Genomic DNA, 27,714 nt, shown 5'->3' with positions numbered 1-27,714 from the left:
GTTTCGGGTCCAGACCATTGTTCAGACTGAGAGTCAGGGGAAAGGGAAACGAGAGATGTAGATGGTGATGTAGAGAGAGATATAGAACAAATGAATGAAAGATATGCAAAGAAAAGTTTCAATGATCAAGGAAGCAGGCCATTGTTCACTCTTTGCTAGGACGGGAAGCTGGTACGACTTGGGTGGGGGAAGAATGGAGCGAGAGGGAATGCTGGGGTTACTTGAAGTTAGAGAAATCAATATTCATACCACTGGGTTGTGGGCTGCCCAAGCGAAAATATGAGTCTCAAAGAGGACTTAACTCCTCTCTAACAAAGGTGATTTATCTGAAACCAGAAGCTTATTGCTTTCATGAGGGTTGGGAATGTTTTCTATTGGATATATAGGATATAACTCCCCCAACAACATTCACAAATATCCAGCTTGAGGGCTGTCAATGAAGAGGGTGCCTGCTCTATTGTTGCTTCCACCAGTTCCATCCAGAGGGTGACTGAGTCTTACTGACCCATGTGGTGGTTCCCATTGAGAAGCTGAACATAATGAACACTTGCCTCTGCAATTGAGGTGCCTAATCTCACTGAAGGTCTGGCCTATGTGCCATGTGCGCAGCTAACGTTACAATACAGTACGATAAAACATTGTTTATCCCAGGAGGGAGAATCGATCTGCCAACAGTCATCAAACACAAAATACATGAAACATGAAATTAAAGTGCCGAGTGGAAAGGATTGGGGGATGTGCAAAAATGGGAGGGGGAGGGAGTCAGTCTTAGTCTACCCCATGACAGAACGAGGAGGAGTTGTTCAGTTTGATAGCCACAGGGAAGAAGGATCTCCTGTGGCGTTCTGTGCTGCATCTTGGTGGAACCGATGTTGGGGGAGTCCAGAACTGGGGCCACAGTTTAAGAATAAGGGGTAAGCCATTTAGAACGGAGACGAGGAACTTTTTCTCACAGAGAGTGGTGAGTCTGTGGAATTCTCTGCCTCAGAGGGCGGTGGAGGCAAGTTCACTGGATGCTTTCAAGAGAGAGCTAGATAGGGCTTTTAAAAATAGTGGAGTCAGGGAAAATGGGGAGACGGCAGGAACGGGGTATTGATTGGGGATGATCAACCATGATCACAGTGAATGGCGGTGCTGGCTCGAAAAGCCGAATGGCCTCCTCCTGCGCCTATTGTCTATTGTCTATTGTCGCTGAAAGTACTCTTCAGGTTGACCAGTGAGTCATGGAGGTCCTTGCAAGCTTTGCACTTAAAAACCTTCCCACGACTTCCGGTGGCGCGATGCTCTGCTAGCAGTCACAAATCTTTTAGCTCCGCTGAAAAAATCGCGATTTTTCGCGTAAAAATCGGGTCTGGAGGTCGGGACCGTTTTTAAAAACCTACCGGAGCCCCGGGTCGCTGTGTTGATGACGTCATCAGTAAGCACCGTGAATTTAACGGAGGGAAAGTCATTTTAAATGAAAAACACGTCTCCAGGTCAGAGCCCACAGAGGAAAGTTACAAAACACCTGCTGAAGACTCAGAAACATCAAGAAACTGCAGAACTGACCTCTGGAGTGGACTCTGGAATGGATACACGATCTAAGACTGAGATGACCACAAAAGAGAAACCCGAAATGGAGGAGATAAAGAACTCGGTAAGAGACTTGAGAAAGGACATTGAAACTGGAAATTTAAAAATGATGGAAAACATGGAAGCCGGTAATCAAAAAATCCTTGAGGGCATTGGGGCTCTGCAAAAAAGAGTTGAGGATGTGCAAGAAGAATTAACGGGGAAAATTAATAAGGTGGCAGAAGAGACCACAAAGATGTTTGAGGCTGTGCATGAAACTGTTTCTGCAAATGTAACTGCGGTGAAAGATATGGAAGCTGTTGTGGAAGAGATGACCGGAGATATGCAGGCGATAAAGTTAGAATTAGACAGCCTCAAGAGTCAACTAACAAAAGTCTCTGATAAATGTGTCGACCTAGAAGCTCGCTCAAGACGGCAAAATATACGAATACGTGGAGTAACAGAGGGAGCTGAGGGGGACAATGCCTGTGAGTTCACTGCCAATCTAATCAAACACGTACTCAAGCTACCTGAGGCACCTGTAATTGAAGTAGCACATCGACTACCCAGATTTAAACCAAGATCACAAGGAGACCAAGCCTATCCACGACAGATCATAATCAAACTTCGGGATATCTCAACAGTGGAAGAGCTGATGAAAAAAATTAAACACGGAGAGAAGATGATGTATAGAAATGATTCTATCAAACTCCTACGGGACTACCCTTATGAGATTGTGCAAAAGAGAAGAATGTTCTCACATACAAGAGAAGCTCTTTACGGTGTCAAGGAAGTCATATGCGGAGTGTATTATCCGGCCAGGATGCGTATTACTTACAAGGGAGTTTCAAAAACATTTACTAATTCGGTAGTATCTCTTAAATATGCTCAAGAAATCGTGGCAGAACTCACAGCGTAGGAAAGAAGATTAATCACGGCACCAGGACGTTATGAACAAACTAACTTGCTTATTCCCTCAAAGAGAATATTAGAAGAAAAGAGAAATAACACCAATCTTTAAAAATTATTAAATGCAACAGCTTTTCCATGAGAAGTGTCTAGACATTATTATCTCCCCTTGGACATTGTGGAATTCAATTCAAGGACACTTTGTGTTCAAACGGGGAAAGACTGATAAACATGGGAGTGACGATCTGCTGAGTTGAATGGGGAAAACATTACAAGAACAAGTGTCGCCTTACGATTTTATATAGTTTCACAAAATATAGAGAATTAATAATAATTAATAACTAACAATACTAATATAGAAATAGTAATGGAAACTAACTTGAGGTATATAATGGTAAAAATTGTAAAAAATGCGTTGCCTGATATATAACGCAGACAAATGTAATCTTATGTGTTTCGCAGCTTGAGTGTGGAGTGGAGAAGACTCAGACACCTGGCATAATTCCAGGAGCCTGACTCTGGTTAACCCTTTCAGCAAACAGCTCACTATTAACAAAGCTAAAACCGATTATAAATAGTTAATAGATAAAGAGTGAGTAATATAGGTAATTGAATATATGATTAGATTTGATAAGTCGGAATGAAACATATATATATAGTGTAACTGGGTCAAATAGAACTAATTTGGAAATGGCATCGACCCCCTAGGTTTAGGGTAATAAAGGCAGCGGGGCTAACTTCATAACATCTACACCGGAAGCGGTATGTCGAATCCCACAGACGAGTGGGACACTCACTACAGTGTCGAATACTCAGACACTGTAAATTTACTTGTTCTATTTTTTTTTTTTATCACAATAGGTCACATCTATGTGCTTCTTTTTCAAGGAAAATCGCGGAAGGGAGCTACCAAAGAAGTCTATAATATAAACGCCCCCCAAATAACCAGAGTCCTGAGGTATGGACGCACCGCAATAAATAAGGTAATTAAAATTGGTAAAAATGCATGACGACAATCAAAAGAAAATGGGAGGAATCACACTATGTAGTTGGAATATAAGGGGTATTAATGAACCTATTAAAAGGGGCAAGATACTAGCTCAGTTGAAATCATACAACACGGACATTTCGTTTCTACAAGAAACGCATCTTAAACACCAAGATCAGACGAGACTGAGGGCGAACTGGATAGGCCAAACATTTCACTCTTCATTCACTTCCAAATCTAGAGGCACTGCAATCATTATTCGTAAAGGAATACCATTTAAATCAAAGAATATTATATCAGATAAGGAAGGGAGATACCTTATAGTAACAGGAGAAATCAATACTACGCCAATTACGCTGGTAAACATTTATGCGCCCAATTTTGATAATCCTCAATTTTTTAATAACATTTTGAATATAATTGCAGAATTTAATTATCAAAATGTTATAATTGGAGGAGACTTTAACTGTGTTTTAGACCCTTATCTAGATAAATCGATGCAAAAACAAAGAGGTAATATGAAATCTAAAACCAGTGAACTCTTACATACATATATAAAAAACACAAATATAGCAGACGTTTGGAGGATTGCAAACCCGACGGGAAGGGATTATTCGTTTTATTCAACGGTACATAAAACATACTCACGTATAGACTATTTCCTAGTGGATACAAAATTAATTCCGCATACTATGAACCCTAAATACCACATCAATGCGATCTCAGACCACTCGCCGTTAACTTTTGTTTTAAAATTAGAAGGAATGTCTATGAATAAATCGTTCTAGAGGTTTAACTCGCAAATTTTAAAAGACCCACAAGGGAGTATATATCTAAAAAAACAGATGGACCTATTTTTTGAGATAAATGATACACCAGATATATCCCCCACGCTCTTATGGGAATCCTTCAAAGCATTAATTAGAGGAGTCATTATTTCATTTCAAGCTTTTCAAAATAAAAAGAATAAGAATGAACAAAGACATTTAGAAGAACAAATAAAACAATTAGATACAGATAATGCTAAAGATCCAACTATGGATAAACATAATAAAATTCTACTATTGAAATTCAAGCTAAGCAAATTGTTGTCAGAGAAAGTTATAACACTATTTCAAATTACTAAGCAAGCACATTTTGAATTTGGGGACAAACCCCACAAACTTTTAGCACGCCAATTGAAAAAACGGGAAAAAGAGAATGCAATACTAAAGATTAAATCAGATAGAGGGGAATTATTAACACTACCCAAGGATATCAATAAAAGATTTGCTCAATTTTACCAGAATCTATATACATCTAAAACGTCAATAGACAATAATAAAGTCTCAGAATTTCTGGATAATTGTAATCTCCCTCAATTAGAACTGAGGGAACAAGAGGAACTGGGAGCACAAATTACTTCTAAGGAGATAGAAGACACAATAAACACACTTAAGAATGGAAAAACACCTGGACCAGACGGATTCAGTAATGAATTCTATAAATCCTTTTACGACATAGTTCTCCACGCCTACAGAAAATGTATACATATGCTTTTAAAGAGCAAAGATTACCTGAAACATTAGCAGAATCAACGATCACACTAATACTTAAAAAAAGATAAAAATATAGAAGAACCAGGATCATATAGAGCTATTGCTCTGTTAAATACGGATCAAAAAATAATAGCGAAAACACTAGCTAGAAGACTAAGCAGGTATGTTAGTAGATTAATAAATGAGGATCAAACAGGATTTATACCTAAGAGACAGTCATTCAATAATTTGAGACACTTGCTTAACATAATGCACTCACATAAATCTCATGACCAAGAGTTATCTATCATTTCACTGGATGCAAAAAAAGCGTTTGATCAAGTAGTATGGGATTATATGATTAAAGTATTGCAAAAATTCCAAATGGGAGAGAATTTCATCGCATGGATAAAATTATTATATAACAAACCCACGGCTAGAATACTAACTAATAATATACTATCCACGAAATTTGAATTATCAAGGGGCAATAGACAAGGATGTTCATTATCACCGCTGTTATTTGCTTTGGTAATTGAACCCCTTGCTGAAAAAATAAGAACACACCCGGATATTTATGGTTATAATACAAAACACTCAAATAACATAATATCCTTATACGCCGATGATGTACTATTGTACATCACAAAACCACAAATTAGTATACCAAACATATTAAATTTAATTGAGGACTTTGGATCCTTCTCAGGATATAGAATAAACTGGAACAAAAGTGAAATTATGTCGATAAAACCAAAAGACTCAACACACCTCCGGAAATTCCCCTTTAAAATAGCCACAGAAAAATTCAAATATTTGGGAATTGAAATTACTAGAAACTACCGTGATATGTTTAAAGCCAATTATAATCCCTTACTTAAGAAACTAAATAATTTGATTAAATTCTGGAAAACACTTCCCATGTCCCTAATAGGCAGAATAAATGCTATAAAAATGATCTTTCTACCACAAATCCTATACCTATTTCAATCAATACCTATATATCTCCCAAAAAAGTTTTTCAAAAAATTGGATTCAGACATTACAAATTTTATATGGGATTATAAATCCCATAGAATACAAAGAGCACACCTTAATAAATGAAAAGAGCTGGGTGGTCTAGCGCTCCCCAACTTTATGTATTACAATTGGGCAGTAAATATTAAAAATATGATTCACCTGCTGGACAATTCTGCCCAGCAGGTTGACTGGATTGTAATGGAAAGAGAGGACTGCTCTCCGTGTAATATAGGAGTGACTCTCCTCTCACCAATACATCTGAGTAACAAAAATTATAATAAAAATCCAATTATACATAGCACAATTAGAACATGGAAACAAATAAAACAGAACCTAAAATTAAGAAACCTATCTCTTTTAATACCAATAGTTAATAATCCATCGTTTAAACCATCAATTATAGACAAATCATTTATACAATGGGAAAGAATGGGAATCAAAACGCTCGGAGATCTGTATGAATTGGGAAAATTACTATCATTTCAACAACTACAACTGAAATATAATTTGAAAAATAATCAATATTTTAAATATCTTCAAATTCGTGATTATCTGAAAAAATACACAAAAGACTATCATAATATGCCTACAGACTTACTGGATGAAGCAATGAAGACAAAGGCGGAATCAGCGAATCTAATATCGTACTTATATAACATCATCTTAAACATAGAAATACCCACAACTGATGGAATTAGAAGAGACTGGTAACAAGAATTAGCTATAAAAATTTCAAAAGAGAGCTGGGATAATCATTTACTACTGGTGCATAAATGTTCGATCAACGTACGACATACTCTCATTCAATTCAAAACATTACATAGACTATATTATTCAAAAACTAAAATAAATAAATTCTTCCCTAATGTCTCACCCATCTGTGATAAATGTCTGTGTCAAGAAGCTACCATAGCGCATTCTTTCGTTTTTTGTCCAAAAATACAAACATTCTGGAATGAAATATTTGACATCTTTACAAAATTAATTAAAATAAAACTGGTACCAAAACCAGAATGGATTATTTTTGGAATATCGGAAGGTATCCCTGAACTAAACGTGTTTCAGAAGAATTTACTCAATTACGGGCTAATAATGAGAAAATAGCTTATACTTAAATTCTGGAAAAATGCGCCCACACCAACAATAAAAATGTGGATATCAGATATGTTTGAAACACTACATCTGGAAGAGATGAGATTCCTCTTAGCAGGCAAAGCAGACCAATTCCAAAATACGTGGTGTACGTTTTTGGAACTATTACAAGCATGAGGTGCAATAGTAATCTAAAAAATAAATAAATAAATAAATAAATAAATAAATGGTACCAGGATCTGGCATCAAAAACAACAACAAAAACAGACTTGGTTGCGAGTTCCCTTTCTGCGGAGTTTAATGTTATAATAGAGCGATTGTTTCTCCTTTCTTTTTCCTTCCTTTCTAGGGTCTACTTTCTTTCTTTCTTTACTTCCTTCTCTACCTTCTTTTCTAAGGGTCTTACTTTTCTCAACACTCTCTTGCACCTTCACGACTCTTGCGCACTTTCCTTACTTTCTTTACTTCTATCTTTTTCTTAAAGCTTAAAAAATGAAGCGGTACAAAAAAATGTATTAAGACATATGTGTTGTGTATTATTGTAACTTACCGTACTTCTAATAAAAATTAAAAAAAAAAAAAAAAAAAAAAAAAACGCTCGCAATTTCTGAATCCTAATGCCTCAATGCAATTTTATCTCAAGGAACAAAGCTTATAACGCATAACAAGGGTAAATTACCTTGTAATCATTCCCAGTGCCCTTCCAGGTTTATGTACAGTGAAGTTCACTTTTTTCTCCTCATCATTCCTTTACAGAAGGAAGTAATCACAGCTCTTATGGGGAATGAAGGTGTGATTGGTCATTTTTGTTTAGTTTAGTTTAGGGACACAGCAGGGAAGCAGGCCCTTCCCAGATTTTTATACCAAGCCAAATAACCAACAAACCTGCACATCTTTGGAGCATGGGAGGAAACCAGAGATCCCGGAGAAAACCCACGCAGGTCACGGGGAGAACGTACAAACTCCGCACAGACAGCACCCATAGTCGGGATCGAACCTGGGTCACTGGCAATGTAAGGCAGCGACTCTACCGCTGCGCCACCGTGCCGCTCTCTCAGTCATGAGAGGAAACTGTGTGGGATCAAGTTGGTGTCCTAAGGTGGACAAATATTCTGCTGCTTTCAATGCAAACTTTACTGCAAACCCGATAATTACGCTGGTTACAGTTCCGAACGAAACATTGTTAAAAGGTAAGCAAACCTTTCCAGATTTTTATCTGCTCTTCCCACTTGGTGCTAGGTCACATGTGAACTGCTCCTGGCCTCCCTCAGTGGCATGAATCAAAAGCTTGGAGATAGCCAGCAGCTCCTGTTTAGCTCCTGTGCCAGATGGACATGAAGCCACAGGGAAGGTTCAGCAAATGGATTCAAAGGAGTTGGTGTTCTGTGTATGAAAATATGAGATTGTTCATGTAGGAGGAGGCCCAGGAAAACAGAATCCTTTTAAAGTGTGAGAATTGAATCAATGTTGGCGTACGGAAGTATATTGTCATGCTGCCTCATGAGGTCTAAAGAGTAAGCAAGCGGGAGAACCAAGTAATTAGGAAGCCAAATGCTTCATAGCAAGGGGGCTGGGAGTTTTAAAGTAAGGGACTCTTGTCATCATTACACAAGATTTGGTGAGACAGCATTTGGAGCCCTGTGTTACAGTGTTGTCACAGATATCAAAGAGCGATACTGTATATTTGCATAGGAGTCAGGGCTATTTGAAGTTACCGTATTGGTTCCTGGTACAGGAGACTATCTGCATATCATCTGCAGCAGCCAATCAATTCAATGATACGTTTCACTGTAAGTTTTAACTATCCATCTCCAGTGGTCTTTCCCAGTCTGGTGGGAACAAGGGGACCCTGTCCCACTTAGTTGATTTTTTCAGCGACTGCCGGCGACTGTCTCAGTCGCAGCAGGTCGCTGAAAAAGCAGCGACTGGACCCCCCTACGACAAAGTCTATGACTAGCTACGACACCCTACCACCTAGTCAACGTCAAGCTACCGACAACCGGCGACCTATTAGGAGGTCCACATACGACCATACCGACGAAAACCTATGACCACACAGGCGACAACCTACGACAACCACCATCCACCCGCGACAAGCTACGACAAGCAACGACCCTGTCGGCGACAAGTGAAGACCACCTCCAGTTTAAATTCCATTTTGGAATATTTTGGAGGACCAAGAAACCAAGGTCCAAGAACCAAGAACCAGTCGCCGGTACCTGTCGCCGGCTTACGTAGGTTGACGTAGGTAGTCGCCACCGAAGTCAGCACCCGGCGACAATCTGCGTCATCCTGGCGACAACCTACGACAGCACCTACGACAGGGGAAGACAAGCTACGTCAAGCCCACAGTCGCCGAAAAGTTTTGAACTTTTCAAAATCCAGCGGTGACCAGAAAAACGTTACGACTCTTTAGGCGACTTGAGGAGACGACTCACGACCATACAGGCGTCTCCCCACGACCATGTGGAGACAGCCTAGTCGCCTGTAGTCACCAAAAAAATCGCCTAATTGGGACAGGGGCTTCAGTTTAGTTCACGGGACGACAGATGGCACAATGGGCTAAGTGTTCGGCTGGCAACCGGAAGGTAGCTGGTTCGAATCCTGCTTGGAGTGCATACTGTCGTTGTGTCCTTGGGCAAGACACTTCACCCACCTTTGCCTGTGTGTGTCCTTGGGCAAGACACTTCACCCACCTTTGCCTGTGTGTGTGGATGTAATTATGTGAAGCACTTTGGGGTCAATGCAAGTTGACTAAAAATGTGCTATATAAATAAAGAAATTTAAATTTAAATTTAAGTTCAGTTTAGTTTAGAGATACAACACAGAAACAGGCCCTTCAGCCCACTGAGTCCGCACCGACCAATGATCCCCGCACATTAAGTCTATCCTACACACACTAGGGACAATTTTTACATTTACCAAGCCTACAAACCTGTACGTCTTTGGAGTGTGGGAGGAAACTAAAGATCTCGGAGAAAACCTATGCAGGTCACGGGGAGAACGTACAAACTCCGTACAGACAGCACCCAGGTCCGAACCCAGGTCTCCGGCGCAGTAAGGCAGTAACTCTACCGCTGTGCCACTGTGATCATTCACAGTGTTCCTTTGGAACACGACCTTTCAAAGCCATTTGCTGTACCTTGTTACAAGCATCTTGTAGTTCAGTATAAAACACACCAGTATCACACAGCTTGGTGCAGACATCCTGCCATGTGGGCTTCACATCTAAGTTCAACTTTGTAGCACATCCACACGGTTTAAGACGTCAATACACTCTCACTGTCGAAGATAACAAACCACAACGTGTGCAGTTGTAAAGGATTTTTTTTCAGCAATGGTTTTGAGTGGAATAACACATACTCTGTTTTTGGAACACTTTTCCCAGTTCGTACATAGAAACACAGTTTGTAGAGAGAATAGGTGCAGGAGTAGGTCATTAGGCCCTTCGAGCCAGCACCGCCATTCAAATATGATCAGGGCTGATCATCCTAAATCAGTACCCCGTTCCTGCTTTCTCCACATATCCCTTGTTTCCGTTTGCCCTAGGTGCTAAATCAAACTCTCTCTTGAAAACACCCAGTGACTCAGCCTCCACTGCCTTCTGTGGCAGAGTACTCCGAAGCATTGCCGACAACCACTGCCGTGAGAGGATGGTTTGCATTCGCCTTTGTTGGTAACCTCTCTGCTGTGTGTGGGTGTTGGCAGTTTGAACAGTGCACCAGCTTCCCTTTATTATAGCCCGTGTAAGAAATGTAGCTGCCACAGCTGTCTCAGCGACTGTCAGTCCGTTTGGTGCTATTTTGGGAGTATTTCCTGCTCAGTTTGGTTTGACATCCCATTTTTTTTCCACGCATACATTGGCAGCGGTCAAAGCTGCTCTGATATCCTAAGATACACACAAAATACCACCAGAGGCCTTCGCACGATGGCAGCCTCGCCAACAGTCTGTCTTTGTCTTTTTTAATTTATAGTGTGTTTAAAAAGTATGTGTTCTCTGCTTTGTTTTATGTGGGGGGGGGGGGGGGTCAGGGGAAACCTTTTTTCAATCTCTTAGCTTGCCGGAGATATGATTGTTTTTCGGTTCGTATCTCCGGTCGCTCTGCGTCCTAACATCCTGGAGCTGGAGGCCTTGCTCTGGATTGACTGAGCCCCACCGCGGGGCCATGGACTTACCATCAGAGCCGATCCCTTGCCTGGATTTCACCATCGAGGTGCTCGCAGTCTCGGGTAGAGGATGCTCCAAAGTTGCAGAAGGTTCGACCAGCCACAAACTGGGGTCGATCGCCCGGCGTGGGGAACTGGCATGCCCCGATGCAGGAACTGATCGCCCCGACACGGTGGGCCCGACCGCTGGCTACGGGAGCCAAGATCGTCCCATCAACAGAAGGCTAGAGGCCCTCGACCGCGGGTGTACAGAGAAGGGAAGAGATTGAACCTTTTTTCGCCTTCCATCACATTGAGGAATGTGGAGGAGTCACTGTGGTGGATGTTCATGTTCAAATGTATTTTGTGTGTTCTGTTGCTTTTTATGACTGTATGTCAAATCAAATTCCTTGTATGTTGCAAAACATACTTGGCTAATAAAGTATGATTGTGATTATGAAATGCTGGAGTAACTCAGCGAGGTGGGCAGCATCTCAGCATTTCTGAGTTACTCCAGCATTTTGTCCTTCTCTCCAGAGATGTTGCCTGTCCCACAGAGTTACTCCAGCATTTTGTATCTATGTTCGGTTTAAAGGAGCATCTGCAGTTCCTTCCTACACAGCTCTGATATCCTGTCAGCTCCTCTATTTTGCGGCTGATGCACAATCTATCACTAGTTAATTTCACAATTGCTGCCTCATTCATGCTTCCTGTTACTTCTTGAATTTGTATTTGAAAGGAAGTGAGAACAGGACAAATAAACTGTTAAGCTGCTGAGACAACTTGATGCCAGATTGGTTTACTTTGTTTCCCAGGATATAAATAAATATTAATATATAATATAGTGGTTGCAAAACACTTTAACTCCCCTTCCCATTCCCACGCTGACCTTTCTGCCCTGGACCTCCTCCATTGTCAGAGTGAGGCCTAACGTAAGTTGCATGCAGAATTTTTGAAACAAATGGTTCAACACAGCTTTGGCTGCCAGATTTTGTACTGCAAAGGACATAAAAACTGGAGATAGACACAAATTGTTGGGGTGACTCAGCGGGACAGGCAGCATCTCTGGAGAGAAGGGATGGGTGACGTTTTGGATCGAGACCCTTCTTCAGACTGGTTAGGGATCAGGGAAACGAGAGATATAGATGGTGATGTGGAGAGATAAAGAGCAATGAATGAAAGATATGCAAAAAAGTTACATTGATAAAGGAAACAGGCTATTGTTAGCTGTTTGTAGCAAAGATACTAGAGCGGACGTTTGTCGGGTGAAAATGGGATGTTAGTGCAACTTGGGTGGGGGAGGGATGGGGAGAGAGGGAATGCCGGGGCTACCTGAAGTTAGAGAAATCAATATTCATACCACTGGGCTGTAAGCTGCCCAAACGAAATATGAGGTGCTGGTCCTCCGATTTGTGTTTAGCCTCACTCTGACAACGGAGGAGACCGAGGTCAGAAAGGTCAGTTTGGGAATGGGAAGGAGAATTAAAGTGTCCAGCAACCGGGAGATCAGGTTGAAACTGGTATTTTGTTACTCGTACGTTATATGTACCTGAGCAAAATCATGGTATTCTGTGCTAAATAGAATAAACACGTTAGAATTTACTTTTGGTAAAGCTCACCATATTATCTATATTACTAAATCTCTGATCTTGACCGCTTTTGGCCTACTGTGCTGCGATTTCCGACAGAACGCCGCCACCTACGGCCGTCATTTTTGGCCACCTCACCCAGAGACCCCCTCCGCCTTACGGGTGTGGAGGATTTTTCCCATCGATGACAAATCAGAGAGATATTAATGTTTTTTAACAAATCACCATTCTCTCTGCTGCCCCTGCTGGAGGGAAGGGGAGGGACTATAAAACCTGGAAGTGGTGTGCCTCACTCACTCTCTGCAATATGGATGAAGCCAAGGGTCACGTCTCTCTGAGCTCTGAATAACACTGACCAAATGTCTACACAACTGTGAGTACCCTTAATGTGGTTTGAAAATGAAAATATGGTTTGTTTGAAGTAAAAAGGCACTGCCTGCAAATGGTTGTTTGGATGCTTTGGCTTGAAGTTGAAAGGCAATACTTACTGCAAATGGTGGCATGGAGTTGAAAGGCACTACTTACTGCAAATGGTGGCTTGGGTGCTTTGGCTTGAAGTTGAAATGCACTATTTACTGCAAATGGTGGCTTGGGAGCTTTGGTTTAAAGTTCAAAATACACTACTTACTGCAAATGGTGGCTTGGGAGCTTTGGTTTGAAGTTTAAAAAAAATCACCATTCTCTCTGCTGCACCTGCTGGAGGGAGGGGGAGGGACTATAAAACCAGGAAGTGGTGTGCCTCATTCACTCTCTGCAATATGGATGAAGCCAATGGTCACGTCTCTCTGAGCTCTGAATAACACTGAACAAATGTCTACACAACTGTGAGTACCCTTAATATGGTTCGAAAATGAAAATATGGTTTGTTTGAAGTAAAAAGGCACTGCCTGCAAATGGTTGTTTGGAAGCTTTGGCTTGAAGTTGAAAGGCAATACTTACTGCAAACGTGGCATGAAGTTGAAAGGCACTACTTACTGCAAATGGTGGCTTGGGTGCTTTGGCTTGAGGTTGAAAGGCACTACTTACTGCAAATGGCGGCTTGGGTGCTTTGGCTTGAAGTTAAAAGGCACTACTGCAAATGCACTTACTTCCTGTTTGCACTGTATATTGATTTTAGATAAAACGGCTGTGATTTTTGGTCATCTTACTCAGTCCCCCCTCCGCTGAGCAGGTGCAGAGAATTCTTCCCATCAATGAAAAATATGTGTTATTAGTGTTTAAAAAATGTTGAGAATCTCTCTCCTATCAACCACGCCCTGAAAGCCACACCTTTTCCGGTGGGAGAGGGGGGGGTTATAAAACCCGGAAGTGTGGGCGTGGCTCAGTCTCTGCATGATGGTGGAGGGAGAGGTCATGACTCTGAGCTGTGAATCAACTGAACACACTGAATGTCTACTGAACTGTGAGTTTGGTGTTTTGTGTGGTTTTATGGTGGTTTCACCCTGCATGAAATGGTATGAAGCTGCATTTGAATTTGGTGGCCTTGGACCCTGCTTGAAGTGGAATAAAACTACACTGAATTTGGTGGCCTTGCACCCTGCTGAAAGTGGTATGAAACTGCACTTGTATTTGGTGGCCTTGGATCCAGCTTGAAGTGGTATGAAACTGCACTTGAATTCGGTGGCCTTGCACCCTGCTTGAAGTGGTTGGAAACTGCACTTGAATTTGGTGGCCTTGCACCCTGCTCAAAGTGGTAAGAAACTGCACTTGAATTTGGTGGTCTTGAACCCTGCTTGAAATGGTAGGAACATGGATTTGAATTTGGTGGACTTGCACCCTGCTTGAAATGGAATTTCAAGGAATAGTCATGAGTCAACTGCCAGCCCACCAGCCGTGAGTGAGCTGCCAGCAGATCAGGCTTGAGGGACTGAGCTGCCACCCCAAGAACCCATACCAGCACTCCAGAAAGCCCCCCCACTGGCCACCAATATTGGAATTGGTGGAGAGGTGGAATATTACTTCGGGGGACCAGCCCTCCCATGTGAACATGGGACCCAACAGGTCCCACTTAGTCTAGTATTTAATATAGATAGATTTTTGAGAAGCTACCAGGATATCACTGGCATTACAACAATGGACCTCCCCAGGTTCCTATCCAAGCAATATTGGGATAGGAGTTACATAGACTAAAGCACAATTCCCCTGAACAAGGATGCAGACAAAATAAAATGTATTTATCAGGCAACTGAACCATCCTATCACAACCAGAGAGCAGTGCTGAACTACTATCTACCTCATTGGTGACCCTCGGACTATCCTTGAATGAACTTTGCTGGCTTTACCTTGCACTAAACATTATTCCCTTATCATGTATCTATACACTATACAATGGCTCGATTGTAATTATGTATTGCCTTTCTGCTGACTCGTTAGCATGCAATAAAAGCTTTTCACTGTACCTCGGTACACGTGACAATAAATTGAACTAATCTGAAACTTCCCTAAAGGTAATGGTAGACTGAAGAAGGGTCTCGACCTGAAACGTCACCCATTCCTTCTCTCCAGAGATGCTGCCTGTCATCCAGCTTTTTTGTGTCTGTCTTCGGTAGACTGTTCATCCATGTAGATGTGGAAGAACATGGCAGTGCAAAAACTCCCTGGGGTGGCGGTGGTGGGTGTCTGTTCTTGAGGGTATAGAAAGGAACTGCAGATGCTGGCTTAAACCGAAGATAGACACAAAAAGCTGGAGTGACTCAGCGGGACTGGCAGCATCACTGGAGGGAAGCAATGGGTGATGTTTTAGGTCGACACCCTTCTTCAGTCATGTCGAGACCTTTCTATAGACTGAGGGTCAGACTGAAGAAGGGTCTCAACCAGAAACATCACCCATTCCTTCTCTCCAGAGATGCTGCCTGTCCCGCTGAGTTGCTCCAGCATTTTGTGTCTTCCTTCTGTTCCTGGGGGTTCCTGGCTTGGCGACCTTACCCCACACGTGGACCCACATTTTTTGGTTCCGTACATTTGTGGTCTGTGGATTAAGCTTTTGCTATCTGCCAAGTGACTTTTGTGTGAGGAAGGGATATGTGTTAATGTGGCCCCAGTCTTGAGGCTCATGTGGAATCTGGCACTAGTATTACTTGTCAGTACACTGCGAATGGCTCGATTGTAATCATGTATTGTCTTTCCACCGGCTTATTAGCACGCAACAAATTTTTCACTGTACCTCGGTTCACATGAGAATAAACTACAATAATCTAAACTCAACAGTATGAGTACCTCGTTGTCGTGGGCCCTTGGAGACAAAGGCCTAATGTGTCAGGGAAAAGAGCATTGGGGATGAATGTGAGCCCTGTAATAATAATATCATTGCCAGTCCCAGCCTCCCCATGCACTGCTTTGCCAGATGAGTTTGCAGAGAGATGATCACTGTGCTATAGAGGTTGAGTCGCTGCCTTACATCGAATGCAAGACCTGGGTTCGATCCCGACTACGGGCGCTGTCTGTACTGAATTTGTACGTTCTCCCCGTGACCGCGTGGGTTTTCTCTGAGATCTTCGGTTTCCTCCCACACGCCAAAGATGTACAGGTTTGTAGGTTAATTGGCTTGGTAAATTTAAATATTGTCCCTAATGCTAATGTGCGGGGATCGCTGGTTGGTGCGGACTTGGTGGGCCGAAGGGCCTGTTTCCGTGCTGTATCTCTAAACTAAACTAAACTAAACTAAAAAAGTACCATCTTTTATCTCAACACCTTTGTATCACTGAGCTGCCTCCATCTGTCGTTCGCCAGTCCACGAGTCTCCCTACAGAAGACCAACAATCATGAATTTCCCTTTTCATTCACGTTCCTGTCTGACGTGGATATGGCGAAGATAGACACAAAATGCCAGAGTAACTCAGCGGGACAGGCAGCGTCTCTGGAGAGAAGCAATGGGTGCTGTTTCGGGTCGAGACCCTTCTTCAGACTGAGAGTTAGGGGAGAAGGAGACACAGAGATATGGACGGGTAAGGTGTGAAAACGAAACACCAAAGGGGACGGGGACAGGGATAAAGCAAAATGTAGAATAGATGATTGTGAGCCAGGGGAAGTTGACAACGAAGCAAACGGAGATAACATTTTATCAGGGGGACAGTCTGACTGGTTGAAGTGTTGCTCTGGTCATGGAGATGTGTAGGAAGGAACTTTAGATGAAGGAACTTCTGAAGAAGGGTTTCGGCCCGAAACATTGCCTATTTCCTTAGCTCCATAGATGCTGCTGCACCCGTTTCTCCAGCATTTTTGTGTACCCAGGAACTTCAGATGCTGGTTTACACCGAGGATAGACACAAAATGCTGGGGTAACTCAGCGGGTCAGGCAGCAACTCCGAGAAAAGGAATGGGTGATGTTTTGGGTCAAGACCCTTCTTCAGCCTGAGAGTCAGGGAAGAGGGAGACCAGAGATATGGGAGGGTGAGGTGTGAAAATGACAGATCAAAGCAGATGCCGATCAAGGAAATGTAGAATGGTTCAATGTTAGCTGCGGGGAAGAGTCAAGAGTCAAGAGTGTTTTATTGTCATGTGTCCCAGATAGAACAATGAAATCCTTACTTGCTGCAGCACAAGAGAATATGCAATCATAATAAATAATGTAACAAAAACTCAGAAAAAAGAACAAACAATAACAGTGCAATAATAATACTAATAATAGTCTATTGTAGTTCATAGCTTATGAGGTTGTAGTATTTAATAGCCTGATGGCTGTAGGGAAGAAGCTGTTCCTGAACTTGGACGTTACAGTTCTCAGGCTCCTGTACCTTCTACAGTGGTGAGATGAGTGCGTGGCCAGGATGGTGTGGGTCTCTGATGATGCTGGCTGCCTTTTTGAGGCAGCAACTATGATCGATCCCTTCGACGGTGGGGAGGTCAGAACTGGTGAAGGCCTGGGCAATTTGTACAACCTTTTGCAGACTTTTCCACTCATGACAAAGAGGCACACAATCGGGGCGGCCTTAGGAGGTGCGGGGCCCAATTGGGAACAATTTTCCTAGAAATATAAATAAATAACTATAAATGAGTCACGTGTCATGAATAATATGACAGTCAGTCGGCTTTAAAAAAATTATCTCCGTAAAAATAAAAATAAAAATAAATAAAGTAACAATTCAATTTGCTCAAGGCTTCCAAATCACCTTCTTTCTGAATTACTGAATGGGTGGGGGGTGGAGGGTGACGGCAGGTGGAAAGATGGTGGGAAAACGGGAGCACACCGGGAGAACATGAATCAGTTGTCATCTTATTGAATTACTATACTAGTTCAAGGGATCTATTGGGGGGAGAGTTCCTTTCACAGCTTGTGGGGAGTTTGGCCAGGGGTAAAGTTGCGGGGAGGGCAGGAGCGTTGAGAAGGAGGGGGTCGGGGTTCATGCCAGTAACCAACTCACTCATCGCTGCCACGGCGCTCCGGGCGCAGAGCCACCGCATTGTGGCTGGGGAGGGAAGTAGCTTGCGTGGCTATGAGCCTCTGCCGGGACCGGACAGTGGAACCGACCGCAATCTCAGCGCTTTGTGCCGGCTCGCTCACCTCTGGCAGTGCTCTCCTTCTGAACTGAGGGGACAAGCTCAAGAGCAAAGATCATAGAGCGGTGTGGGTCAGTGGGTGGTGGATAACAGGACAGTGGGAAGTGGAGCTTACTCCTGTATCAGCGCGAACAAGGGATCAATTGAAGTTACTCGCACTGACATATGGAGTAAGCTCCACCACCCGCTGTCCTGTTATCCATCGCCCGCTGACCTGCTCTTGAGCTGGATTCTGGCATGATCCCCGACCACCTCCTTCTCAACACACCTGCCCTCCCCGCAACTTTACCCCTGGCCAGACTCCCCACACGCTGTGAGAGGAACTATCCCCCCCCCCCCCCAGCAGCGCTGTCCTTTTACAGCCACTTCCCACTTTACAGCCGTTTCCCATCAGCTGCTAGCAATGAGGGATAGACATGGCTATCCCTCAGTACACCAACATCGTTCTTGATGTTGCTGTACTGAGGGATAACGAAGTCTATCTTTCTTGGCTAACAACCCAACCTTTGGTCTCCAAGACGCAGGTACATTTTCTAGTAATGTTACAATATTTTGAGATTTAAAAAATCAAGTCTGCAATTTATCCCACCAGAAAAAGCATAAAAAGAAGTTCTACCTGTACCTCCATATTTTCTTTTTGTGAGAAAATGAGTGTCCGACTTGGAACATGCTGAGTGGGTGAACACAAATTGGGAAGGAATTCAATTCGAAAACCTTGTATATTGCACAGTATAAATACAATACAATACAATACAATACAATACAATACAATACAATACAATACAATACAATACAATACAATACAATACAATACAATACAATACAATACAATACAATACCATTTATTTGTCATTTGAACCTCACATGAGGTTCAAACAAAATTTGGTTTCTGCAGCCATACAAGAAAAGAACTAAGACACACACCAACACAATTTACACAAACATCCATCACAGTGAATCTCCTCCTCACTGTGATGGAAGGCAAAGTCTTGTCTCTCCCCTGCTCTCCATTCTTCTCCCGATGTCAAAGTCAAAGCCCCCGTCGGGCGCTAGCAAGTCCGCGGCCATTTAAAGCCACGCCGGGCGATGTAGGGCCCTGCTCCGGGTATTGATGTTGGAGGCCCCGGCGAGCGCTAGCAAGTCCGCGGCAATTTAAAGCCTCGCTGGGCGATGTAAGGCCCCGTTCCAGGTCACTGTCAACCCCGCAATTCAAGCGGGATAAGTCGCCGTTGCCGGTGCCCCATTAAGCAATCTCCCACCGGGGACTCGCGAGCTCCCGGTGTCACCATCCACCGGAGTCGGGTCGCAGCAGCGCGCCACCGCAGCTCTCCAAGCTCCGAAGCTGGCCAGCTCCACGATGGTAGGTCTGCAGCTCCGTGACTTGAACCCCCAGGTCGTTCCGGTTGGAGGCCGCTCCATGGTGCTAGGCCCCAACGACAACGGAGACCCGACAGAGAAAAGGTTGGGTCACCCGTGCAGGGAAGAGATTTAAAAGTTTCCCCCACCCACCCCCCGCCCCCCACACATACACATTTAAAAGCCCACTACAAACTATACCCTCAACTGGACGGAAAGAAAAAAAACACAGACAGACTGCAGAGGCCGCTGCGACGTCGGTCGCGCCGCCCACCCAAACTGATCTGATGTTATCTCATACCATTCCATTAGGAACAAATGTAATCTCCCCCGAACTTGTAGGTGTTTCTCATTTAACATGTTCCTATAAGGACCAGACCCACCTACCTCCATGGTTACCGGTGGTTTTGGGCACCCTGAGGGAGTTCCGGGACCGCTGGGCTCCGCAGGGTGTTGAATGTATCCTCAATAAGGATTGTATCATAGTTGTATAGTAGTTTATTATGGATACATGTTTGTAGTGTATTATGGTGGTGGGTTCTGGCTTGTTTTATTGTAGTGTAAATATTATTTTTAATGATTGAATACATTTTTTTTGATTTTAAAAAATAAAAAAAAAAATAAAAAAAAGATGGTTACCGGTGGAATTTGCTGCCCCCGGGTTCTGGTGGGAACAATCACGTTTGCACGTGTCCCGGTTGCAGCGCGCGCAGCTGCGCATATTAGTGAATGGCCGGCTTGTTCGTTGACCGGACCCGGTTTCGGCAACCCGTCTGTAGGGGCACTGCCGCCGAACCGTTCTGCTGACCATCAGTGCTTTAATCAGTCCCACCGTTCTTGCTTCATCTTCGAGCTCCTTAACTCTTTTCGCGAGGTCTTCCCCAAACAGCAGATTTGGTGGCTGAATGTTGCTGGGTTTACACAGCGCCGCAAATTTTGGGTTGATGGTGGGCCGGAATGCACTTTTCCTCAAACAATTAATTTTGAAATGTGCATTGCACATGAGGGCTAAGGCATCCTGCTGTGTATCAGACAGGTGCCACGTCCACGTCCACCGAGGCGAGCAACTTCAGCACCCTCTGAAGCTTTATTTCTTGCGCTCTGATGCCGATGCCCATATGGCCCCATATAGCGTGATTTACCGCCGGTACTTTAAGTAGCACACAGTTAGCCGGGGGGGGGGGGGGGATATAAGCCCTCCATGAGAAATTTTATCTAACTCTGAAATTGAAGATAGACAAAAGCTGGAGTAGCTCAGCAGGACAAGCAGCGACTCTGGAGAGAAGACACTTCTTCAGTCTGAATTGAACTCTCGTCGATGAGAGTACTTGTGATTGTCTAAAAGGTCTCGACCAGAAACACAAACCTTTCCCCAGAGCCCCTGCCAGTCCCGCTAAGCCACCACAGACAGGGAGTTGAAGGTAGACACAGGGGGGTCCACCTTCAACTTCGGAGCCAAACAAAAAAACACAGAGTGCTGGAGGAACTCAGCGGGCAAGGTAGCACCTGCGGAGGGAACATATCACTTATCAGGAGCCGCCACGGGCCAGGACTCTCCCACTCCCCCCCCAACAGAAAGGAACCGCAGATGCAGCCGTCACCGCAAAACGCCTAAGAAGAAACTGCAGATGCTGAAAAATCGAAGGTAGACAAAAATGCTGGAAAAACGCAGCGGGTGAGGCAGCATCTATGGAGCGAAGGAAATAGCCAATGTTTCGGGCCAGGTCTGAAGAAGGGTTTCGACCCAAAACGTTGCCTATTTCCTTCGCTCCATAGATGCTGCCTCACCCGCTGAGTTTCCCCTGCATTTTTGTCTGCCGCAAAACGTCAATGATTCCGGGAATGCCGAGAGAGCTAGAGAGAGATGAGATGGGGAGCAGGAGAGAGAGAGAGAGCGTGTGAGAGAGAGAGGGAGGGAGAGACCGAAAGACAGAGAGACACAACATGGGTCGGTAGGTAAATTGAATGACTAACCTGCTGCACACCAAGAAGCTCACCAAGAAGAAGCCCTCAATCATGATGGTAAGTTTTAAGAAATTCTCAATGTGTCACCAATGCATCGATCTACATTCCTCAGTAAATGTAATTGTGTTTTGAACAAGTGTTAATGAAGTTGCGTGAATTTTATTCAAAGGATCGCAGCGTCATTAATACTTGTTCAAAACACAATTACATTTACTGAGGAATGTGGATCGATGCATTGATGACACATTGTATAACTACTTGTTAACTACTGGCTGTTAACAAGTGCTACAGTAATAGTTAACACATCGTTTGTGTCTGATGGCTGTGCAGCGGTTGTTATCCATGTTCGTTTTTGTAAAAAAATCCGTATGGCAAATGTTTTTTTTTTCATCTTTATTTAACAAAGCAAATTTGTATTTCCATACGAAATACGGAAAATTTACGCGGGGCCCCCCTTAGGAGCGGGGCCCAATTGGGAGAAATCGGTCCAATCGGATTAAGGCCGGCGCTGCACACAATCGGTAAAATTAATCAGGAGAAGACTGGTGGCAATGATGAAATCTACTGAGATGTGGTGAGTGTAAATATTTCCCACCAATCCTCTCCTGACAAGCTGTCTCAATTAACCTTCTCCCTGCAGCTGGGAGGAAGGCAGCTGTGAGAACTCAGCGTCTATTAACATACAAATTCTGCCTTATAATTAGCACCTTGTAAAGCCCAATAGTTAATGGAGCTTTCAGGACGAGCAGAATCCCTGGGATGGAGTTAGATTGAAACGCTGGCAAAAACTTGCCAATTGATCTAATTTAAATATTATAATCTGTGACCTGCCTCTCAGGAAAGAATGTACACACACATGCACGCGCGCGCGCGCGCTCACACACACACACACACACACACACACACACACACACACACACACACACACACACACACGCACACACACACACACAGGCAAACACACACACACACGCACACATACACACACGCACACACGCACACACGCACACACACACACACGCACACACACACACACACAGAAACACACACTCACACACAGGCACACACGCACACACGCACACACACACACACACACACACACACACACACACACACACACACACACACACACACAGAAACACACACACACACACAGGAACACACACACTCACATGCACGCGCACACACACACACACACACACACACACACACACACACACACACACACACACACACACACACAAGTTAGGAGAAATTGACCCACATGCAGACACATACGTACAAACACGTGTACACACATGCACACACGTATAGAGAAATAGCCCGATATATAGGCACACACACATCAATTCTACTCCACCATTCAATCATGGCTGATCTATCTCTCCCTCTCAACCCCATTCTCCTGCCTTCTCCCCATTACCCCGACACCTGCACTAATCAAGAATCTATCTTCTGAGGTTATGACCTCTGGTCCTAGACTCTCCCACTAGTGGAAACATCCTCTCCACATCCACTCTATCCAAGCCTTTCACTATTCTGTATGTTTCAATGTGGCGTGTCACCCCCCCCTCATCCTCCTAAACTCCAGCGAGTACAGGCCCAGTGCCGTCAAACACTCATCATATGTTGACCTACTCATTCCTGGGATCATTCTTGTAAACCTCCTCTGGACCCTCTCCAGAGCCAGCCCATCCTTTCTCAGATATGGGGCCCAAGACTAATCATGATACTCCAAGTGCGGCCTGAACAGCGCCTTGAAGAGCCTCAACATCACATCCCCGTTTTTGTAGTAATATCTCTTGTCCTGTGACTGAGTTTTGTGTGGGAGCCAGCTGCCAAGCCTGTATATACCCAATGGAGTGTAGCTCAGGCCTCAATGCTGAGGTCTGCGGCTGGCATTAGCAACTGGAAGTCATTGTTATCATTGTAGGGAAATGTGTGAACAGACAAATAACTTAATGTCATACATGTGCGGAAGTATATCTTGTATCTGTATATCAATATACCGACATCTATTATAAACCCACTGACTCCCAGGGCTATCTGGACTACACTTCTTTCCACCCTGCTTCCTGTAAGGACTCCATCCCCTACTCCCAATTCTTCCGTCTACACCGCATCTGCACCCAGGATGAGGTGTTCCAAACCAGGGCATCGGAGATGTCCTCATTCTTCAGGGAACGGGATTTTCCCTCTTCTACTATAGATGAGGCTCTCACCAGGGTCACTTCTATACCCCGTAACTCTGCTCTCACTCCCCATCTCCCCACACGCAACAAGGGCAGAGTCCCCCTTGTCCTCACCTTCCACCCTACCAGCCGTCACATACAACAGGTAATCCTCCGACATTTTCGCCACCTCCAGCGGGATCCCACCACTGGCCACATCTTCCCATCTCCCCCCCTTTCGGCGTTCCTCAGAGACCGCTCCCTCCGTAACTCCCTGGTCAATTTGTCTCTTCCCACCCAAACCACCCCCTCTCCTGGCACTTTCCCTTGCAACCGCAGGAAATGCTACAATTGTCGCTTTACCTCCCCCCTTGACTCCATCCAAGGACCCAAGCAGTCTTTCCAGGTGCGGCAGAGGTTCACCTGCACCTCCTCCAACCTCATCTGTCGCATCTGCTGCTCTAGGTATCAACTGCTCTACATCGGTGAGACCAAGCGTAGGCTTGGCGATCTCTTCGCCTAACACCTCCGCTCAGTTCGCAATAACCAACCTGATCTCCTGGTGGCTCAGCACTTCAATTTCTCCTCCCATTCCAAATCCGACCTTTCTGTCCTGGGCCTCCTCCATGGCCAGAGTGAGTCCCACCACAAATTGGAGGAGCAGCACCTCTTATTTCACTTGGGCAGTTTACACCCCAGCGGTATGAACATTGACATCTCCAATTTCAGGTAATCCCTGCTTTCTCCCTCTTTCCTCTCCCCTTCCCAGCTCTCCTACAGCCCACTGTCTCCGCCTCTTCCTTTCTTCTTCCCGCCCCCACCCCGACATCAGTCTGAAGAAGGGTCTCGACCCAAACCGTCACCAATTCCTTCGCTCCATAGATGCTGCCTCACCCGCTGAGTTTCTCCAGCATTTTTATCGATCTTGTGTCTGTATATTTTTTCAAAAGAGATGCAACCCCCACAGTTGGCAAATGTTTTGAGTATCTGTGAGGCAAAAGTTATGGCTGTGCAGTCAAATATATGGATCTCTTGAGGATTTCCTGCTTTGTGTCTGATGTAAATAATTGGCATGCTATATTCTCCTGCCTCCCAGGGAATTCAGTGGCGACATTTAATTTCCCTGCGGGACTTTAGCTCCTGCCATTCTTCCCTTTGACGGGAGCATCTATTATTCAGGTCTGGATCTGATAATTCAGCAGCATTCAAGGAGTGAGAGAAATAGATGAGCCGATGTAAAAACATAAGAAATCCAAAAATCCACTGGAAATTTGAAATTCATTTCACCGTAACTTGTTTCCCAATGTTGGTGACTTTAATAAAACACTAGACCAACTGGGACCCGTGGGGTCCCTGTCACAGGGGAGGCCTCGTCCCTCAACGCAATATTACACCACTCACCCATAGCCCCCACAGGAGACAAGGAGAGATTTAAAGAGATATAGACCAAGTGGGACCTGTTGGGGGCCCCGTCCCACATAGTGGCATCTGCGCTCACCCCGGAGACAGGCGCCCCCCCCCGGAGTCAATCAGCCCCATCACCCCCCACAAGGTAAATTATGGAGGTAATCAATCATTCCCACATTGGGGGGGCGGGTGGGGGGGTGTGGAGGGGTGTGGGGTTGGGGTTGCGGTTGGGGAGGGGCCGAGGGGGGAACGGGAGGGGGGAATGGGGGGGGGGGTGCGGAAGGGGGGGGGGGGGGTCAAGAGTGAAGAGTGTTTTATTGTCATATATCCCAGATAAGACAATGACATTCTTGCTTTCTTGGCTGAAGGGCAGAAGCTGTTCCGGAACCTGGACGTTACAGTTTTCAGGCTCCTGTACCTTCTTCCTGATGGCAATGGTGAAGTGAGTGTGTGGCCAGGATGGTGCGGGTCTTTGATGATGTTGCCTTCCTTTTTGAGGGGGGGGGGGGAGGGTTCAGGGGGTGTGAATAACCCAGGGGGGTGTTGGCTCCTTTTTTGAGCTGGGGTTGCCGCTTCTTCTCCGCGCTCGCTGTGGGCCTGGGGCCACCCCAGCTCAACTCCCGCTGGGCCAACCAACAGGCCCGGACTCCACCGCCGCCGCAAGGCCCCAACGTCGCGATGTCTCACTGCTGCCGTTGCCCCATCGTCGCAAGTCCTCCTTCACCGCCGCCGGGTGTCGCGGGTAGAAGCCGGGGTCGGAAAAAGTAGAATGTTAATTTAGATGCGGCCCTCCCCATGACGTCACTGGAAGCTCGTGGAATATTCCGTGTGTGAAACAGGCGCCAACCCGCGCCATCGGGCCCACCCACCTCATTGTGTCGAAGCATAAAAGGCAAATTTTTTTTTTTTAACTTCAATCATCAATAAGTTGTGAAATATAGCATCAAATCTTAAGTGAAGCTGAACACTGCTTAGAGGGGGAAATGTGAGTCAGAATATGTAAAAATTTTATCGTTACCGTGTAGCATTTTGGCGAAAATATAAAGACACACACATACATACACACATACAAGATGAGAGTGTTAAAGTTATATAGATAGATAAAGAAAAGGCCTACAATGTTGCAATAATTACATGGATTAGAATTAATAGTTTAATAGTTCTATAGTATTTTATTTGTCACATATGCAAATGCACAGTAAAATTATTTTTGCATATATTACACATGTGGGTGCTACCATTTTTAGGGCTATTGTCTGGCCATTGTCTGGTCTGGTCCGGCCATCTTTGTGTCCCGGGGTCAGCTCCTGCAGCCGGCCTTGAAGGCGCTGGAGGCATTATCCCGGTTCTCCCTCCGACCGGCCCACACTCCTTACATGCGACATCTCCAGCGCCCTCCTGATTACGCCGTCTGTCGAGCCTTTGGGCAGGTTCCCACTAACCGACCGCTAGTCTGTTGGTCGGACCCGAGTTAAAGGTATATAACACTGACCCTTAGGCCCATCTGAAGGCCATGGCAACTAAGATATCTTCCTGAACTAGTTCCATGTGCCTGTATTTGACTCCTATCCCCCTGAATCTTTCCCATCCACATACCTGTCCTCGTGCCTTTTAAACGTTGTCATTGGATCCACCTCTGGCAACTTATTCCATTTTGATTTATTTCTGTTTTATAGGATGGCACAGTGGTGCAGATTACAGCGCCAGAGACCCGGGTTCGATCCTGACTACGGGTGCTGTCTGTACGGAGTTTGCATGTTCTCCCCTTGACCTGTGTGGGTTTTCTTCAGGTGCTCTGGTTTCCTCCCACACTCCAAAGACCACAGATAGGCTATAAAATGTGCTGGTCAGTGCGGACTCAGTAGGCCAAAGGGCCTGTTCCCGCGCTGTTTCTCTAAATTAAACTGAACTAAACAAATTCCCCAACCTTGCGATAAAGATTCAGGCAATTCTTCTCATTCATTTTCCTCGTGATGTTAGAAACTTCTACAAGGTCACCCCTCAGCCTCCTTCACTCTTGGGATTACAATTCCAATGTATCCAAACTCTTCTCAAGTCTCACAGCCCTGGATTACCACAACTTTTTTTATAACGTTGCTGACATTAGAGGTAGACATAAATATATTATTTTATTCTAATCGTGAATGCTTCATAATATGTTTCCTAATGTTCAAATATGATATTACTGAAGCGTGAAGCTTTAGTAGTTAAATAAGTGAATGATCAATTTTGCAAATACTTTTTTTATTCTCATTTGCACCAGTTTTTCAGACCTGTCAGCTGTCAATGATAGACACAATTGCTGGAGTAACTCAACGGGACAGGCAGCGTCCCTGGAGAGAAGGAATGGGGGACATTTCGGGTTGAGACCCTTCTTCAGACCGAGAGTCAGGAGAGTGGGAAACTAAAGGTATGTAAAGGTACAGAACTAATCGGAGCCGGCACCGATGGCCAAGGAGCCCACAATGGTCCATTGTTGGCTGTGGAGGAGGTGATAACGAAGGGAG

The 27,714-nt window shown here is 44.5% G+C and overlaps 1 long non-coding RNA gene across 1 annotated transcript; it reads left to right on the top strand.

Moving 5' to 3' along the window:
- Nucleotides 1–22: 22 nt before the first annotated feature.
- LOC116974822 lies at nt 23–27,714 on the top strand. Its single transcript, XR_004412442.1, has 3 exons — nt 23–57; nt 27,479–27,482; nt 27,618–27,714. It is a non-coding gene; the product is annotated as an uncharacterized LOC116974822 (long non-coding RNA).

The sequence above is a fragment of the Amblyraja radiata genome, chromosome 7 (genome assembly GCF_010909765.2).
Source record: "Amblyraja radiata isolate CabotCenter1 chromosome 7, sAmbRad1.1.pri, whole genome shotgun sequence".
In the NCBI taxonomy this organism is placed as follows: Eukaryota; Metazoa; Chordata; class Chondrichthyes; order Rajiformes; family Rajidae; genus Amblyraja; species Amblyraja radiata.
The sequence above is the reverse complement of the archived record's forward strand: the minus strand, read 5'-3'. Positions and strand labels throughout refer to the sequence as shown.